Raw genomic sequence first — 18,561 nt, forward strand, 5'->3', positions numbered from 1 at the left:
ATAGCACCTTGTTTGTGTAGGATGGTATCTGAAAAGCTTGGAAAATAAGTAAATAGAGCCTTACTCTCTGTTTGGCCGTGTTCAAACACTGAAAGCCGTCATAAAAACAGTTGTTTAGTCAAGAGGATACCGATTACATTTGTATTTCGGGGACAAAACTTGTCGTTTTTAGAAAACCCGGCATAAATATATTCAAAATTCAAGCCTGTAGAGTTCAGAACACGATGTTAGTTAGTTTAAATCTCTAAGAAGTCAATAAAATAGATCCTGGAGTTGTATGGGAATATATCTGAAACGTTAGGGTCCCATGGAAATACAGCCTTACACTATCGGGGCCGTGTTCTAACAGTGAAAACTGACTTTCAAACACTTCTGAAATAACGAATATACGGGTGCCATATATAATTCCTGTTCATTCTGTTATTTAAAAGAAACCTGGTTGAACCCTTTAAAATAGATTCTATAGACCTTAGAACACCATGTGTGTTGGACAGAACCTTTAAGAAATCAAAATAATAGGACCTTCTTTTGTGTGGTAAGGTATCTGAAAAGCTGAGAAAACAAGGAAGTAGAGCCTTACTCTCAGTGGGGCCATGATCAAAAACTGAAGCCGTCATAGAAACAGCTGTTTAGTCACGAGGATACTGATTACATTTGTATTTAGGGGGAAAAACTTGGCGTTTTTAAAAAACGCCACATAAAATTCTTCAAAATACGAGCCTGTAGAGTTCAGAACACGATGTTAGTTAGATTAAATCTGTAAGAATTCAAAAAAATAGATCATGGAATTGTATGAGATTATATCTGAAACGCTAGTTTTCCATGGAAATATAGCCTTACTGTGGACGGGGCCGTGTTCTGACAGTGAAAACTGACTTTCAAACAGTTCAGAAGTGACGAATATACGGTTTCCATTTATAATTCTTGTTAAATCTGTTAGATATTTAAAGGAAACCTGGTTACAACACTTTAAATTTCAATCTATAGACCTTAGAGCACAATGTGAGTTGGACAGAACCTTTAAGAAATCAAAATAATAGGACCTTCTTTTGTGTAGGAAGGTATCTGAAAAGCTCCGAAAACAAGTAAGTAGAACCTTACTCTCTGGGAGCTGTGTTCAAACACTGAAAGCTCTCAGAGAAACAGCTGTTTAGTCACGAGGATACCAATTATAATTGTATTTCCGGGAAAAAACCCGGCATAAAAATCTTCAAATTAAAACCTGTATAGTTCAGAACACGATGTTAGTTAGATTAAATCTGTAAGAAGTCATTAAAATAGATCCAGGAGTTGTATGGGCATATATCTTAAACACGAAGCTTCCATGTAAATACAGCCTTACTGAAACTGGGCTTTGTGCTAGAGTGATAAATGACTTTCAATCAAGTCTGAAATGACGAATATATGGTTGCCATTTATAATTCCTGTTCAATCAGTTAGCTATTGAAAGGAAACCTCGTTACAACAGTTTAAAATTCAATCTATAGATCTTAGAACACTATGTGAGTTGGACAGAACCTTTAAGAAATCAAAATAATAGCACCATGTTTTGTGTAGGATGGTATCTGAAAAGCTTGGAAAATAAGTAAATAGAGCCTTACTTTCATTTTGGCCGTGTTCAAACACTGAAAGCCGTCATAAAAACAGTTGTTTAGTCAAGAGGATACCGATTACATTTGTATTTCGGGGACAAAACTTGTCGTTTTTAGAAAACCCGGCATAAATATATTCAAAATTCAAGCCTGGAGAGTTCAGAACACGATGTTAGTTAGTTTATATCTCTAAGAAGTCAATAAAATAGATCCTGGAGTTGTATGGGAATATATCTGAAACTTTAGGATGCCATGGAAATACAGCCTTACATTATCGGGGCCGTGTTCTAACAGTGAAAACTGACTTTCAAACAGTTTAGAAATGACGAATATACCGTTTCCATTTATAATTCTTGTTAAATCTGTTAGATATTTAAAAGAAACCTGGTTACAACACTTTAAATTTCAATCTATAGACCTTAGAGCACAATGTGAGTTGAACAGAACCTTTAAGAAATCAAAATAATAGGACCTTCTTTTGTGTAGGAAGGTATCTGAAAAGCTCCGAAAACAAGTAAGTAGAACCTTACTCTCTGGGACCTGTGTTCAAACACTGAAAGCTCTCAGAGAAACAGCTGTTTAGTCACGAGGATACCAATTATAATTGTATTTCCGGGAAAAAACCCGGCATAAAAATCTTCAAAATTAAAACCTGTAGAGTTCAGAACACGATGTTAGTTAGATTAAATCTCTAAGAAGTCATTAAAATAGATCCAGGAGTTGTATGGGCATATATCTGAAACACGAAGCTTCCATGTAAATACAGCCTTACTGAAACTGGGCTTTGTGCTAGAGTGAAAACTGACTTTCAATCAAGTCTGAAATGACCAATATACGGTTGCCATTTATAATTCCTGTTCAATCAGTTAGCTATTGAAAGGAAACCTCGTTACAACAGTTTAAAATTCAATCTATAGATCTTAGAACACTATGTGAGTTGGACAGAACCTTTAAGAAATCAAAATTATAGCACCTTGTTTTGTGTAGGATGGTATCTGAAAAGCTTGGAAAATAAGTAAATAGAGCCTTACTCTCTGTTTGGCCGTGTTCAAACACTGAAAGCCGTCATAAAAACAGTTGTTTAGTCAAGAGGATACCGATTACATTTCTATTTCGGGGACAAAACTAGTCGTTTTTAGAAAACCCGGCATAAATATATTCAAAAATCAAGCCTTTAGATTTCAGAACACGATGTTAGTTAGTTTAAATCTCTAAGAAGTCAATAAAATAGATCCTGGAGTTGTGTGGTAATATATCTGAAACGTTAGGGTCCCATGGAAATACAGCTTTACACTATCGGGGCCGTGTTCTAACAGTGAAAACTGACTTTCAAACACTCCTGAAATAGCGAATATACGGTTGCCATATATAATTCCTGTTCATTCTGTTATTTAAAAGAAACCTGGTTACAACCCTTTAAAAAAGATTCTATAGACCTTAGAACACCATGTGTGTTGGACAGAACCTTTAAGAAATCAAAATAATAGGACCTTCTTTTGTGTGGTAAGGTATCTGAAAAGCTGAGAAAACAAGGAAGTAGAGCCTTACTCTCTGTGGGGCCATGATCAAAAACTGAAGCCATCATAGAAACAGCTGTTTAGTCACGAGGATACTGATTACATTTGTATTTAGGGGAAAAAACTTGGCGTTTTTAAGAAATGCCACATAAAATTCTTCAAAATACGAGCCTGTAGAGTTCAGAACACGATGTTAGTTAGATTAAATCTCTAAGAATTCAAAAAAATAGATCATGGAATTGTATGAGAATATATCTGAAAGGATAGTTTTCCATGGAAATACAGCCTTACTGTGGACGGGGCAGTGTACTAACAGTGAAAACTGACTTTCAAACAGTTCAGAAATGACGAATATACGGTTTCCATTCATAATTCTTGTTAAATCTGTTAGATATTTAAAAGAAACCTGGTTACAACACTTTAAATTTCAATCTATAGACCTTAGAACACAATGTGAGTTGGACAGAACCTTTAAGAAATCAAATAATAGGACTTTCTTTTGTGTAGGAAGGTATCTGAAAAGCTCTGAAAAAAAGTAAGTAGAACCTTACTCTCTGGGAGCTGGGTTCAAACACTGGAAGCTCTCAGAGAAACAGCTGTTTAGCCACGAGGATACCAATTATAATTGTATTTCCGGGAAAAAACCCGGCATAAAAATCTTCAAAATTAAAACCTGTAGAGTTCAGAACGCGATGTTAGTTAGATTAAATCTCTAAGAAGTCATTAAAATAGATCCAGGAGTTGTATGGGCATATGTATGAAACACGAAGCTTCCATGTAAATACAACCTTACTGAAACTGGGCTTTGTGCTAGAGTGAAAACTGACTTTCAATCAAGTCTGAAATGACGAATATACGGTTGCCATGTATAATTCCTGTTCAATCACTTAGCTATTGAAAGGAAACCTGGTTACAACAGTTTAAAATTCAATCTATAGATCTTAGAACACTATGTGAGTTGGACAGAACCTTTAAGAAATCAAAATAATAGCACCTTGTTTGTGTAGGATGGTATCTGAAAAGCTTGGAAAATAAGTAAATAGAGCCTTACTCTCTGTTTGGCCGTGTTCAAACACTGAAAGCCGTCATAAAAACAGTTGTTTAGTCAAGAGGATACCGATTACATTTGTATTTCGGGGACAAAACTTGTCGTTTTTAGAAAACCCGGCATAAATATATTCAAAATTCAAGCCTGTAGAGTTCAGAACACGATGTTAGTTAGTTTAAATCTCTAAGAAGTCAATAAAATAGATCCTGGAGTTGTATGGGAATATATCTGAAACTTTAGGGTCCCATGGAAATACAGCCTTACACTATCGGGGCCGTGTTCTAACAGTGAAAACTGACTTTCAAACACTTCTGAAATAACGAATATACGGGTGCCATATATAATTCCTGTTCATTCTGTTATTTAAAAGAAACCTGGTTGAACCCTTTAAAATAGATTCTATAGACCTTAGAACACCATGTGTGTTGGACAGAACCTTTAAGAAATCAAAATATTAGGACCTTATTTTGTGTAGTAAGGTATCTGAAAAGCTGAGAAAACAAGGAAGTAGAGCCTTACTCTCTGTGGGGCCATGATCAAAAACTGAAGCCGTCATAGAAACAGCTGTTTAGTCACGAGGATACTGATTACATTTGTATTTAGGGGAAAAAACTTGGCGTTTTTAAAAAACGCCACATAAAATTCTTCAAAATACGAGCCTGTAGAGTTCAGAACACGATGTTAGTTAGATTAAATCTCTAAGAATTCAAAAAAATAGATCATGGAATTTTATGAGAATATATCTGAAACGCTAGTTTTCCATGGAAATATAGCCTTACTGTGGACGGGGCTGTGTTCTAACAGTGAAAACTGACTTTAAAACAGTTCAGAAGTGACGAATATACGGTTTCCATTTATAATTCTTGTTAAATCTGTTAGATATTTAAAGGAAACCTGGTTACAACACTTTAAATTTCAATCTATAGACCTTAGAGCACAATGTGAGTTGGACAGAACCTTTAAGAAATCAAAATAATAGGACCTTCTTTTGTGTAGGAAGGTATCTGAAAAGCTCCGAAAACAAGTAAGTAGAACCTTACTCTCTGGGAGCTGTGTTCAAACACTGAAAGCTCTCAGAGAAACAGCTGTTTAGTCACGAGGATACCAATTATAATTGTATTTCTGGGAAAAAACCCGGCATAAAAATCTTCAAAATTAAAACCTGTAGAGTTCAGAACACAATGTTAGTTAGACTAAATCTCTAAGAAGTCCATAAAATAGACCCAGGAGTTGTATGGGCATATATCTGCAACACGAAGCTTTTATGTAAATACAGCCTTACTGAAACTGGGCTTTGTGCTAGAGTGAAAACTGACTTTCAATCAAGTCTGAAATGACGAATATACGGTTGCCATTTATAATTCCTGTTCAATCAGTTAGCTATTGAAAGGAAACCTGGTTACAACAGTTTAAAATTCAATCTATAGATCTTAGAACACTATGTGAGTTGGACAGAACCTTTAAGAAATCCAAATAATAGCACCTTGTTTTGTGTAGGATGGTATCTGAAAAGCTTGGAAAATAAGTAAATAGAGCCTTACTCTCTGTTTGGCCGTGTTCAAACACTGAAAGCCGTCATAAAAACAGTTGTTTAGTCAAGAGGATACCGATTACATTTGTATTTCGGGGTCAAAACTTGTCGTTTTTAGAAAACCCGGCATAAATATATTCAAAATTCAAGCCTGTAGAGTTCAGAACAAGATGTTAGTTAGATTAAATCTCTAAGATTTCAAAAAAATAGATCATGGAATTGTATGAGATTATATCTGAAACGCTAGTTTTCCATGGAAATACAGCCTTACTGTGGACGGGGCCGTGTTCTAACAGTGAAAACTGACTTTCAAACAGTTCAGAAATGAAGAATATACCGTTTCCATTTATAATTCTTGTTAAATCTGTTAGATATTTAAAAGAAACCTGGTTACAACACTTTAAATTTCAATCTATAGACCTTAGAGCACAATGTGAGTTGGACAGAACCTTTAAGAAATCAAAATAAGAGGACCATCTTTTGTGTAGGAAGGTATCTGAAAAGCTCCGAAAACAAGTAAGTAGAACCTTACTCTCTGGCAGCTGTGTTCAAACACTGAAAGCTCTCAGAGAAACAGCTGTTTAGTCACGAGGATACCAATTATAATTGTATTTCCGGGAAAAAACCCGGCATAAAAATCTTCAAAATTAAAACCTGTAGAGTTCAGAACACGATGTTAGTTAGACTAAATCTCTAAGAAGTCCATAAAATAGACCCAGGAGTTGTATGGGCATATATCTGAAACACGAAGCTTTTATGTAAATACAGCCTTACTGAAACTGGGCTTTGTGCTAGAGTGAAAACTGACTTTCAATCAAGTCTGAAATGACGAATATACAGTTGCCATTTATAATTGCTGTTCAATCAGTTAGCTATTGAAAGGAAACCTGGTTACAACAGTTTAAAATTCAATCTATAGATCTTAGAACACTATGTGAGTTGGATAGAACCTTTAAGAAATCCAAATAATAGCACCTTGTTTTGTGTAGGATGGTATCTGAAAAGCTTGGAAAATAAGGAAATAGAGCCTTACTCTCTGTTTGGCCGTGTTCAAACACTGAAAGCCGTCATAAAAACAGTTGTTTAGTCAAGAGGATACCGATTACATTTGCATTTCGGGGAAAAACTTGTCTATTTTAGAAAACCCGGCATAAATATATTCAAAATTCAAGCCTGTAGAGTTCAGAACACGATGTTAGTTAGTTTAAATCTCTAAGAAGTCAATAAAATAGATCCTGGAGTTGTATGGGCATATATCCGAAACACGAAGCTTCCATGTAAATACAGCCTTACTGTAACTGGGCTTTGTGCTAGAGTGAAAACTGACTTTCAATCAAGTCTGAAATGACGAATATACGGTTGCCATTTATAATTCCTGTTCAATCAGTTAGCTATTGAAAGGAAACCTCGTCACAACAGTTTAAAATTCAATCTATAGATCTTAGAACACTATGTGAGTTGGACAGAACCTTTAAGAAATCAAAATTATAGCACCTTGTTTTGTGTAGGATGGTATCTGAAAAGCTTGGAAAATAAGTAAATAGAGCCTTACTCTCTGTTTGGCCGTGTTCAAACACTGAAAGCCGTCATAAAAACAGTTGTTTAGTCAAGAGGATACCGATTACATTTCTATTTCGGGGACAAAACTAGTCGTTTTTAGAAAACCCGGCATAAATATATTCAAAAATCAAGCCTTTAGATTTCAGAACACGATGTTAGTTAGTTTAAATCTCTAAGAAGTCAATAAAATAGATCCTGGAGTTGTATGGTAATATATCTGAAACGTTAGGGTCCCATGGAAATACAGCTTTACACTATCGGGGCCGTGTTCTAACAGTGAAAACTGACTTTCAAACACTCCTGAAATAGCGAATATACGGTTGCCATATATAATTCCTGTTCATTCTGTTATTTAAAAGAAACCTGGTTACAACCCTTTAAAAAAGATTCTATAGACCTTAGAACACCATGTGTGTTGGACAGAACCTTTAAGAAATCAAAATAATAGGACCTTCTTTTGTGTGGTAAGGTATCTGAAAAGCTGAGAAAACAAGGAAGTAGAGCCTTACTCTCTGTGGGGCCATGATCAAAAACTGAAGCCATCATAGAAACAGCTGTTTAGTCACGAGGATACTGATTACATTTGTATTTAGGGGAAAAAACTTGGCGTTTTTAAGAAACGCCACATAAAATTCTTCAAAATACGAGCCTGTAGAGTTCAGAACACGATGTTAGTTAGATTAAATCTCTAAGAATTCAAAAAAATAGATCATGGAATTGTATGAGAATATATCTGAAAGGATAGTTTTCCATGGAAATACAGCCTTACTGTGGACGGGGCAGTGTACTAACAGTGAAAACTGACTTTCAAACAGTTCAGAAATGACGAATATACGGTTTCCATTCATAATTCTTGTTAAATCTGTTAGATATTTAAAAGAAACCTGGTTACAACACTTTAAATTTCAATCTATAGACCTTAGAACACAATGTGAGTTGGACAGAACCTTTAAGAAATCAAATAATAGGACTTTCTTTTGTGTAGGAAGGTATCTGAAAAGCTCTGAAAAAAAGTAAGTAGAACCTTACTCTCTGGGAGCTGGGTTCAAACACTGGAAGCTCTCAGAGAAACAGCTGTTTAGCCACGAGGATACCAATTATAATTGTATTTCCTGGAAAAAACCCGGCATAAAAATCTTCAAAATTAAAACCTGTAGAGTTCAGAACACGATGTTAGTTAGATTAAATCTCTAAGAAGTCATTAAAATAGATCCAGGAGTTGTATGGGCATATGTATGAAACACGAAGCTTCCATGTAAATACAACCTTACTGAAACTGGGCTTTGTGCTAGAGTGAAAACTGACTTTCAATCAAGTCTGAAATGACGAATATACGGTTGCCATTTATAATTCCTGTTCAATCAGTTAGCTATTGAAAGGAAACCTGGTTACAACAGTTTAAAATTCAATCTATAGATCTTAGAACACTATGTGAGTTGGACAGAACCTTTAAGAAATCAAAATAATAGCACCTTGTTTGTGTAGGATGGTATCTGAAAAGCTTGGAAAATAAGTAAATAGAGCCTTACTCTCTGTTTGGCCGTGTTCAAACACTGAAAGCCGTCATAAAAACAGTTGTTTAGTCAAGAGGATACCGATTACATTTGTATTTCGGGGACAAAACTTGTCGTTTTTAGAAAACCCGGCATAAATATATTCAAAATTCAAGCCTGTAGAGTTCAGAACACGATGTTAGTTAGTTTAAATCTCTAAGAAGTCAATAAAATAGATCCTGGAGTTGTATGGGAATATATCTGAAACGTTAGGGTCCCATGGAAATACAGCCTTACACTATCGGGGCCGTGTTCTAACAGTGAAAACTGACTTTCAAACACTTCTGAAATAACGAATATACGGGTGCCATATATAATTCCTGTTCATTCTGTTATTTAAAAGAAACCTGGTTGAACCCTTTAAAATAGATTCTATAGACCTTAGAACACCATGTGTGTTGGACAGAACCTTTAAGAAATCAAAATATTAGGACCTTATTTTGTGTAGTAAGGTATCTGAAAAGCTGAGAAAACAAGGAAGTAGAGCCTTACTCTCTGTGGGGCCATGATCAAAAACTGAAGCCGTCATAGAAACAGCTGTTTAGTCACGAGGATACTGATTACATTTGTATTTAGGGGAAAAAACTTGGCGTTTTTAAAAAACGCCACATAAAATTCTTCAAAATACGAGCCTGTAGAGTTCAGAACACGATGTTAGTTAGATTAAATCTCTAAGAATTCAAAAAAATAGATCATGGAATTTTATGAGAATATATCTGAAACGCTAGTTTTCCATGGAAATATAGCCTTACTGTGGACGGGGCTGTGTTCTAACAGTGAAAACTGACTTTAAAACAGTTCAGAAGTGACGAATATACGGTTTCCATTTATAATTCTTGTTAAATCTGTTAGATATTTAAAGGAAACCTGGTTACAACACTTTAAATTTCAATCTATAGACCTTAGAGCACAATGTGAGTTGGACAGAACCTTTAAGAAATCAAAATAATAGGACCTTCTTTTGTGTAGGAAGGTATCTGAAAAGCTCCGAAAACAAGTTAGTAGAACCTTACTCTCTGGGAGCTGTGTTCAAACACTTAAAGCTCTCAGAGAAACAGCTGTTTAGTCACGAGGTACCAATTATAATTGTATTTCCGGTAAAAAACCCGGCATAAAAATCTTAAAAATTAAAACCTGTAGAGTTCAGAACACGATGATAGTTAGACTAAATCTCTAAGAAGTCCATAAAATAGATCCAGGAGTTGTATGGGCATATATCTGAAACACGAAGCTTCCATGTAAATACAGCCTTACTGAAACTGGGCTTTGTGCTAGAGTGAAAACTGACTTTCAATCAAGTCTGAAATGACAAATATACGGTTGCCATTTATAATTCCTGTACAATCAGTTAGCTATTGAAAGGAAACCTGGTTACAACAGTTTAAAATTCAATCTATAGATCTTAGAACACTATGTGAGTTGGACAGAAACTTTAAGAAATCCAAATAATAGCACCTTGTTTTGTGTAGGATGGTATCTGAAAAGCTTGGAAAATAAGTAAATAGAGCCTTACTCTCTTTTTGGCCGTGTTCAAACACTGAAAGCCGTCATAAAAACAGTTGTTTAGTCAAGAGGATACCGATTACATTTGTATTTCGGGGACAAAACTTTTCGTTTATAGAAAACCCGGCATAAATATATTCAAAATTCAAGCCTGTAGAGTTCAGAACACGATGTTAGTTAGTTTATATCTCTAAGAAGTCAATTAAATAGATCCTGGAGTTGTATGGGTATATATCTGAAACGTTAGGGTCCCATGGAAATACAGCCTTACACTATCGGGGCCGTGTTCCAACAGTGAAAACTGACTTTCAAACACTTCTGAAATAACGAATATACTGTTGCCATATATAATTCCTGTTCATTCTGTTATTTAAAAGAAACCTGGTTGAACCCTTTAAAATAGATTCTATAGACCTTAGAACACCATGTGTGTTGGACAGAACCTTTAAGAAATCAAAATAATAGGACCTTCTTTTCTGTAGTAAGGTACCTGAAAAGCTGAGAAAACAAGGAAGTAGAGCCTTACTCTCTGTGGGGCCATGATCAAAAACTGAAGCCGTCATAGAAACAGCTGTTTAGTCACGAGGATACTGATTACATTTGTATTTAGGGGAAAAAACTTGGCGTTTTTAAAAAACGCCACATAAAATTCTTCAAAATACGAGCCTGTAGAGTTCAGAACACGATGTTAGTTAGATTACATCTGTAAGAATTCAAAAAAATAGATCATGGAATTGTATGAGAATATATCTGAAACGCTAGTTTTCCATGGAAATACAGCCTTACAGTGGACGGGGCCGTGTTCTAACAGTGAAAACTGACTTTCAAACAGTTCAGAAATGACGAATATACCGTTTCCATTTATAATTCTTGTTAAATCTGTTAGATATTTAAAAGAAACCTGGTTACAACACTTTAAATTTCAATCTATAGACCTTAGAACACAATGTGAGTTGGACAGAACCTTTAAGAAATCAAATAATAGGACCTTCTTTGGTGTAGGAAGGTATCGGAAAAGCTCCGAAAACAAGTAAGTAGAACCTTACTCTCTGGGAGCTGTGTTCAAACACTGAAAGCTCTCAGAGAAACAGCTGTTTAGTCACGAGGATACCAATTATAATTGTATATCCGGGAAAAAACCCGGCATAAAAATCTTCTAAATTAAAACCTGTAGAGTTCAGAACACGATGTTAGTGAGATTAAATCTCTAAGAAGTCCAAATAATAGATCCAGGAGTTGTATGGGCATATATCTGAAACACGAAGCTTCCATGTAAATACAGCCTTACTGAAACTGGGCTTTGTGCTAGAGTGAAAACTGACTTTCAATCAAGTCTGAAATGACGAATATACGGTTGACATTTATAATTCCTGTTCAATCAGTTAGCTATTGAAAGGAAACCTGGTTACAACAGTTTAAAATTCAATCTATAGATCTTAGAACACTATGTGAGTTGGACAGAACCTTTAAGAAATCAAAATAATAGCACCTTGTTTTGTGTAGGATGGTATCTGAAAAGCTTGGAAAATAAGTAAATAGAGCCTTACTCTCTGTTTGGCCGCGTTCAAACACTGAAAGCCGTCATAAAAACAGTTGTTTAGTCAAGAGGATACCGATTACATTTGTATTTCGGGGACAAAACTTGTCGTTTTTAGAAAACCCGGCATAAATATGTTCAAAATTCAAGCCTGTAGAGTTCAGAACACGATCTTAGTTAGTTTAAATCTCTAAGAAGTCAATAAAATAGATCCTGGAGTTGTATGGTAATATATCTGCAACGTTAGGGTCCCATGGAAATACAGCCTTACACAATCGGGGCCGTGTTCTAACAGTGAAAACTGACTTTCAAACACTCCTGAAATAGCGAATATACGGTTGCCATATATAATTCCTGTTCATTCTGTTATTTAAAAGAAACCTGGTTACAACCCTTTAAAATAGATTCTATAGACCTTAGAACACCATGTGTGTTGGACAGAACCTTTAAGAAATCAAAATAATAGGAACTTCTTTTGTGTGGTAAGGTGTCTGAAAAGCTGAGAAAACAAGGAAGTAGAGCCTTACTCTCTGTGGGGCCATGATCAAAAACTGAAGCCGTCATAGAAACAGCTGTTTAGTCACGAGGATACTGATTACATTTGTATTTAGGGGGAAAAACTTGGCGTTTGTAAAAAACGCCACATAAAATTCTTCAAAATACGAGCCTGTAGAGTTCAGAACACGATGTTAGTTAGATTAAATCTGTAAGAATTCAAAAAAATAGATCATGGAATTGTATGAGAATATATCTGAAACGCTAGTTTTCCATGGAAATACAGCCTTACTGTGGACGGGGCCGTGTTCTAACAGTGAAAACTGACTTTCAAACAGTTCAGAAGTGACGAATATACCGTTTCCATTTATAATTCTTGTTAAATCTGTTAGATATTTAAAAGAAACCCGGTTACAACACTTTAAATTTCAATCTATAGACCTTAGAACACAATGTGAGTTGGACAGAAACTTTAAGAAATCAAAATAATAGGACCTTCTTTTGTGTAGGAAGGTATCTGAAAAGCTCCGAAAACAAGTTAGTAGAACCTTACTCTCTGGGAGCTGTGTTCAAACACTGAAAGCTCTCAGAGAAACAGCTGTTTAGTCACGAGGTACCAATTATAATTGTATTTCCGGTAAAAAACCCGGCATAAAAATCTTAAAAATTAAAACCTGTAGAGTTCAGAACACGATGATAGTTAGACTAAATCTCTAAGAAGTCCATAAAATAGATCCAGGAGTTGTATGGGCATATATCTGAAACACGAAGCTTCCATGTAAATACAGCCTTACTGAAACTGGGCTTTGTGCTAGAGTGAAAACTGACTTTCAATGAAGTCTGAAATGACAAATATACGGTTGCCATTTATAATTCCTGTTCAATCAGTTAGCTATTGAAAGGAAACCTGGTTACAACAGTTTAAAATTCAATCTATAGATCTTAGAACACTATGTGAGTTGGACAGAAACTTTAAGAAATCAAAATAATAGCACCTTGTTTTGTGTAGGATGGTATCTGAAAAGCTTGGAAAATAAGTAAATAGAGCCTTACTCTCTTTTTGGCCGTGTTCAAACACTGAAAGCCGTCATAAAAACAGTTGTTTAGTCAAGAGGATACCGATTACATTTGTATTTCGGGGACAAAACTTTTCGTTTATAGAAAACCCGGCATAAATATATTCAAAATTCAAGCCTGTAGAGTTCAGAACACGATGTTAGTTAGTTTATATCTCTAAGAAGTCAATTAAATAGATCCTGGAGTTGTATGGGAATATATCTGAAACGTTAGGGTCCCATGGAAATACAGCCTTACACTATCGGGGCCGTGTTCCAACAGTGAAAACTGACTTTCAAACACTTCTGAAATAACGAATATACTGTTGCCATATATAATTCCTGTTCATTCTGTTATTTAAAAGAAACCTGGTTGAACCCTTTAAAATAGATTCTATAGACCTTAGAACACCATGTGTGTTGGACAGAACCTTTAAGAAATCAAAATAATAGGACCTTCTTTTCTGTAGTAAGGTACCTGAAAAGCTGAGAAAACAAGGAAGTAGAGCCTTACTCTCTGTGGGGCCATGATCAAAAACTGAAGCCGTCATAGAAACAGCTGTTTAGTCACGAGGATACTGATTACATTTGTATTTAGGGGAAAAACTTGGCGTTTTTAAAAAACGCCACATAAAATTCTTCAAAATACGAGCCTGTAGAGTTCAGAACACGATGTTAGTTAGATTACATCTGTAAGAATTCAAAAAAATAGATCATGGAATTGTATGAGAATATATCTGAAACGCTAGTTTTCCATGGAAATACAGCCTTACAGTGGACGGGGCCGTGTTCTAACAGTGAAAACTGACTTTCAAACAGTTCAGAAATGACGAATATACCGTTTCCATTTATAATTCTTGTTAAATCTGTTAGATATTTAAAAGAAACCTGGTTACAACACTTTAAATTTCAATCTATAGACCTTAGAACACAATGTGAGTTGGACAGAACCTTTAAGAAATCAAATAATAGGACCTTCTTTGGTGTAGGAAGGTATCGGAAAAGCTCCGAAAACAAGTAAGTAGAACCTTACTCTCTGGGAGCTGTGTTCAAACACTGAAAGCTCTCAGAGAAACAGCTGTTTAGTTACGAGGATACCAATTATAATTGTATATCCGGGAAAAAACCCGGCATAAAAATCTTCTAAATTAAAACCTGTAGAGTTCAGAACACGATGTTAGTGAGATTAAATCTCTAAGAAGTCCATATAATAGATCCAGGAGTTGTATGGGCATATATCTGAAACACGAAGCTTCCATGTAAATACAGCCTTACTGAAACTGGGCTTTGTGCTAGAGTGAAAACTGACTTTCAATCAAGTCTGAAATGACGAATATACGGTTGACATTTATAATTCCTGTTCAATCAGTTAGCTATTGAAAGGAAACCTGGTTACAACAGTTTAAAATTCAATCTATAGATCTTAGAACACTATGTGAGTTGGACAGAACCTTTAAGAAATCAAAATAATAGCACCTTGTTTTGTGTAGGATGGTATCTGAAAAGCTTGGAAAATAAGTAAATAGAGCCTTACTCTCTGTTTGGCCGCGTTCAAACACTGAAAGCCGTCATAAAAACAGTTGTTTAGTCAAGAGGATACCGATTACATTTGTATTTCGGGGACAAAACTTGTCGTTTTTAGAAAACCCGGCATAAATATGTTCAAAATTCAAGCCTGTAGAGTTCAGAACACGATCTTAGTTAGTTTAAATCTCTAAGAAGTCAATAAAATAGATCCTGGAGTTGTATGGTAATATATCTGAAACGTTAGGGTCCCATGGAAATACAGCCTTACACAATCGGGGCCGTGTTCTAACAGTGAAAACTGACTTTCAAACACTCCTGAAATAGCGAATATACGGTTGCCATATATAATTCCTGTTCATTCTGTTATTTAAAAGAAACCTGGTTACAACACTTTAAAATAGATTCTATAGACCTTAGAACACCATGTGTGTTGGACAGAACCTTTATGAAATCAAAATAATAGGAACTTCTTTTGTGTGGTAAGGTATCTGAAAAGCTGAGAAAACAAGGAAGTAGAGCCTTACTCTCAGTGGGGCCATGATCAAAAACTGAAGCCGTCATAGAAACAGCTGTTTAGTCACGAGGATACTGATTACATTTGTATTTAGGGGAAAAAACTTGGCGTTTTTAAAAAACGCCACATAAAATTCTTCAAAATACGAGCCTGTAGAGTTCAGAACACGATGTTAGTTAGATTAAATCTCTAAGAATTCAAAAAAATAGATCATGGAATTGTATGAGAATATATCTGAAACGCTAGTTTTCCATGGAAATACAGCCTTACTTTGTATGGGGCTGTGTTCTAACAGTGAAAACTGACTTTCAAACAGTTCAGAAATGACGAATATATGGTTTCCATTTATAATTCTTGTTAAATCTGTTAGATATTTAAAAGAAACCTGGTTACAAGACTCTAAATTTCAATCTATAGACCTTAGAGCACAATGTGAGTTGGACAGAACCTTTAAGAAATCAAAATAATAGGACCTTCTTTTCTGTAGGAAGGTATCTGAAAAGCTCCGAAAACAAGTACATAGAACCTTACTCTCTGGGAGCTGTGTTCAAACACTGAAAGCTCTCAGAGAAACAGCTGTTTAGTCATGAGGATACCAATTATAATTGTATTACCCGGAAAAAACCCGGCATAAAAATCTTCAAAATTAAAACCTGTAGAGTTCAGAACACGATGTTAGTTAGATTAAATCTCTAAGAAGTCCATAAAATAGATCCAGGAGTTGTATGGGCATATATCTGAAACACGAAGCTTCCATGTAAATACAGCCTTACTGAAACTGGGCTTTGTGCTAGAGTGAAAACTGACTTTCAATCAAGTCTGAAATGACGAATATACGGTTGCCATTTATAATTCCTGTTCAATCAGTTAGCTATTGAAAGGAAACCTGGTTACAACAGTTTAAAATTCAATCTATAGATCTTAGAACACTATGTGAGTTGGACAGAAACTTTAAGAAATCCAAATAATAGCACCTTGTTTTGTGTAGGATGGTATCTGAAAAGCTTGGAAAATAAGTAAATAGAGCCTTACTCTCTTTTTGGCCGTGTTCAAACACTGAAAGCCGTCATAAAAACAGTTGTTTAGTCAAGAGGATACCGATTACATTTGTATTTCGGGGACAAAACTTTTCGTTTATAGAAAACCCGGCATAAATATATTCAAAATTCAAGCCTGTAGAGTTCAGAACACGATGTTATTTAGTTTATATCTCTAAGAAGTCAATTAAATAGATCCTGGAGTTGTATGGGAATATATCTGAAACGTTAGGGTCCCATGGAAATACAGCCTTACACTATCGGGGCCGTGTTCCAACAGTGAAAACTGACTTTCAAACACTTCTGAAATAACGAATATACTGTTGCCATATATAATTCCTGTTCATTCTGTTATTTAAAAGAAACCTGGTTGAACCCTTTAAAATAGATTCTATAGACCTTAGAACACCATGTGTGTTGGACAGAACCTTTAAGAAATCAAAATAATAGGACCTTCTTTTGTGTAGTAAGGTACCTGAAAAGCTGAGAAAACAAGGAAGTAGAGCCTTACTCTCTGTGGGGCCATGATCAAAAACTGAAGCCGTCATAGAAACAGCTGTTTAGTCACGAGGATACTGATTACATTTGTATTTAGGGGAAAAAACTTGGCGTTTTTAAAAAACGCCACATAAAATTCTTCAAAATACGAGCCTGTAGAGTTCAGAACACGATGTTAGTTAGATTACATCTGTAAGAATTCAAAAAAATAGATCATGGAATTGTATGAGAATATATCTGAAACGCTAGTTTTCCATGGAAATACAGCCTTACAGTGGACGGGGCCGTGTTCTAACAGTGAAAACTGACTTTCAAACAGTTCAGAAATGACGAATATACCGTTTCCATTTATAATTCTTGTTAAATCTGTTAGATATTTAAAAGAAACCTGGTTACAACACTTTAAATTTCAATCTATAGACCTTAGAACACAATGTGAGTTGGACAGAACCTTTAAGAAATCAAATAATAGGACCTTCTTTGGTGTAGGAAGGTATCTGAAAAGCTCCGAAAACAAGTAAGTAGAACCTTACTCTCTGGGAGCTGTGTTCAAACACTGAAAGCTCTCAGAGAAACAGCTGTTTAGTCACGAGGATACCAATTATAATTGTATATCCGGGAAAAAACCCGGCATAAAAATCTTCAAAATTAAAACCTGTAGAGTTCAGAACACGATGTTAGTGAGATTAAATCTCTAAGAAGTCCATATAATAGATCCAGGAGTTGTATGGGCATATATCTGAAACACGAAGCTTCCATGTAAATACAGCCTTACTGAAACTGGGCTTTGTGCTAGAGTGAAAACTGACTTTCAATCAAGACTGAAATGACGAATATACGGTTGCCATTTATAATTCCTGTTCAATCAGTTAGCTATTGAAAGGAAACCTGGTTACAACAGTTTAAAATTCAATCTATAGATCTTAGAACACTATGTGAGTTGGACAGAACCTTTAAGAAATCAAAATAATAGCACCTTGTTTTGTGTAGGATGGTATCTGAAAAGCTTGGAAAATAAGTAAATAGAGCCTTACTCTCTGTTTGGCCGTGTTCAAACACTGAAAGCCGTCATAAAAACAGTTGTTTAGTGAAGAGGATACCGATTACATTTGTATTTCGGGGACAAAACTTGTCGTTTTTAGAAAACCCGGCATAAATATGTTCAAAATTCAAGCCTGTAGAGTTCAGAACACGATGTTAGTTAGTTTAAATCTCTAAGAAGTCAATAAAATAGATCCTGGAGTTGTATGGTAATATATCTGAAACGTTAGGGTCCCATGGAAATACAGCCTTACACAATCGGGGCCGTGTTCTAACAGTGAAAACTGACTTTCAAACACTCCTGAAATAGCGAATATACGGTTGCCATATATAATTCCTGTTCATTCTGTTATTTAAAAGAAACCTGGTTACAACCCTTTAAAATAGATTCTATAGACCTTAGAACACCATGTGTGTTGGACAGAACCTTTATGAAATCAAAATAATAGGAACTTCTTTTGTGTGGTAAGGTATCTGAAAAGCTGAGAAAACAAGGAAGTAGAGCCTTACTCTCAGTGGGGCCATGATCAAAAACTGAAGCCGTCATAGAAAC

The sequence above is a fragment of the Myotis yumanensis genome, unplaced genomic scaffold (assembly GCF_028538775.1).
Source record: "Myotis yumanensis isolate MYYU_CA2020_CCGP unplaced genomic scaffold, mMyoYum1.0.hap1 SCAF_6, whole genome shotgun sequence".
NCBI lineage: Eukaryota > Metazoa > Chordata > Mammalia > Chiroptera > Vespertilionidae > Myotis > Myotis yumanensis.